Raw genomic sequence first — 2,638 nt, forward strand, 5'->3', positions numbered from 1 at the left:
TTTTCTTTTCACTTTTAAACAGCATATTTATTTTAAACAGTCAGTCTAAGTGGAGCTGGAAGCTGCTAGTGCAGCTCTTCTAGGTTCTGGGGTTGTTTCTGAACCTGTGGTACACAGCCTTCAAGTGCCTCATCCTATTCCAGGGATATTGCGCCTCTTGGCCTTGGCACTCCAGTTGTACTTTCTCCTGTACTTCATTGGATATCCACATTTTCCACAAGTGGGCTTCTGGAGGTGACAGGCCTTGGAGCCACACTGGTGACAGGGTGTGCGTCTTATTGCGACGCTTAACCGAATGACAATGTTCCCTTCGTCATCTTCCTCCAGAGGCTGACACGACACAGCAAGGCCCAGAAATGCCGACGGTGCTTCATTCGATACAAAGGAGGTGTCTAAACAGGAGGGTCTGGCGACGGCACCAGAAAGTGGCCAGAGAAGGTACAGTCCTTATTCCCCAAGGTATCTGACCTCACCACTGGGGCACAAGAGACGGGAGTGAGCAGCTCAAGAGGGAAAGGAATAACTGAGGGACCAGCAGAAGGCGAGCAGGCCCGCTGAGAGACAAGGAACTGGAGGGGGGAGGGGACAGAGTAATGAATGGGGCAGTAAGCAAGAACAGGGATGTTAAATTGGATATAAGCAGAAACAGCCCTTGAAGAACGCATATAACGGGGGCATACCTGCCAACAAAATTCAGTTCCCAGCTGTATTTTCACTGTGTGAAATCCCAATGACCCAGCCCTTTTTCACATAATAAAATGTAAGGGTGCGTAACTTAATCACTACGTACACTATAATAGGTTCTGGTCCTGAACCGCATGTTCAGCAGGTTTCATCCAATCAGAAGTGTGTAAGCCTAAACAGGGGGTTTCTTTACAGAAATTGGTATGAATCCGTGTTTAGGCCTGAAAGGTTAGTTTTAGCAACCAAACTCCATATATTAAGAGGACGAGCTAGAGAGAGCAGTAATACATGCAGACAGACTCTCAAAGATCTAAAATGGACTTTTATGGGTTTTTGTTCTTTTGCTTTAGTTTGTTTGAGTGAGCATGTTGGTGACATTCAGGAGGCTCATTGAAGCTCATGAATAAAATGGTGGACCGAAGTTGATTACTGATGCTTACTGAACATTTTTGGCTGAGTGAATGAAGTAGGAAAGCACAAAGACGATGTAAATCATAAAACATACCAAGCTCGCACAGATGTCCCTATGTACCATTTGAGTTCTATGAAAATACAGTTGTTGACATTGCAAAACTGGATAATGATGATTAAAAATAGGTATTTTAAGCTACAAAGCCACTGTGACCAATCTTGTCACTTTAGATTTCTTGTGAATAAAGGGATTACAGAGCCAAACTGTTTAATCTAATACAAGAGGCCAGGAGCCATTCCATTTTCCACTAGTTCTAATATTCTTGTCAGCTCATCATAAGATTCAATACTTCGGTTAAATCATCCCACCCAGTGTCTTCAAAACTCTTCTTCTGCATCTTTCAAGTTGTGTATGCTGGCACACATCTGGAGTGTGTGGATAACAAAACACTCTTTTCTACTGATCCCCACAACCATTTGTCTTGGAACTCAAAATGGAGAATCTTTTCTGACCTTCCAAAAACACATTAATAACCCAAAGTTCTGCAAAAATAAAGGGCTTTTATGAGATGAAATGTTGATAAAGCCAGTTTTCCTGAAATCCAAGTTTAGATTGTCTGTCTGGGGAATGTGTATGTTCTATTGTCTGTGCATTTTATTTATATAGTTGGCCCACCTTTCGAAGTACAAAGAGGGCATTCTTGGCATACAAATTGAATTTATGGGTTTCCGAGAAAGAAAAAAAAAGAAAAGTTGCATTTCCTCATTGATTCCCTTAAGGATAAATCACTCTTTGCTGAACAATTTGACAGTATGTTCTTATATCCAACAGTTACTCACTGAAGATCTGTATCTCTATGTGTCAGTTAAGGAAACAGACGTCTGCTTTCATGTTTGTTTACAATCAGAACCTTCAGCCGAGCCCTGCGTTTCAGCTGTGGAACACTGCACTGATGGGTCTTGACACGAAGCTATGTAAGTGGTGCGTACCATAGCCATGTATATGTCCAAATGAGCTTCCTGTTCGTCTTTCAGAGAGCTGCGATGCCAAGCAAATTAATGCTTTTGGGATAAAATAACGGATGAATGACATAAAACTGGAGCCCGTTGGATGTAAACGTTCATCCAGCAATTCTGTCGAGACACTTAAACATTTATCATAGATTCCTGTCTGTGTGGGTGAGAGACAGGCTGTGAGGCTTCAGCAGTCGAAAGCTTCTGTTTCCATTATATGTCCAGTTTCCAGAATTTGTGTTCCTGACTACAAAAGCCCACAGATGCATATGACTGCAATGACTAAAGTTCTCTTTTTTTTCAGAAAAGCAAAATGTTTTAATTTTGTAGATTACACTCTTCCAACTGTACCGGACTGATGCACAGTAGATGGGGTGTAGAGGCAATAGCAGTAAGACAGTCTGCTGGATTAAGTTGGTTTGATTGCCATGCTTTACAGCCGCAGGAGATCAGAGTGGACAGATTCACACACCTATGTTTAGCTGTATTCTTAGGGGAATCACAGTCGGCTACTTAATTCAACCCAGGG

The 2,638-nt window shown here is 42.2% G+C and overlaps 1 pseudogene; it reads right to left on the bottom strand.

Annotated features, from left to right (window-relative positions):
• Window positions 1-347, bottom strand: LOC148651910 (large ribosomal subunit protein eL37-like; annotated as a pseudogene).
• Window positions 348-2,638: the final 2,291 nt, after the last annotated feature.

This window comes from Lepisosteus platostomus, chromosome 11 (genome assembly GCF_059453375.1).
Source record: "Lepisosteus platostomus isolate fLepPlt1 chromosome 11, fLepPlt1.hap1, whole genome shotgun sequence".
Lineage (NCBI taxonomy): Eukaryota > Metazoa > Chordata > Actinopteri > Semionotiformes > Lepisosteidae > Lepisosteus > Lepisosteus platostomus.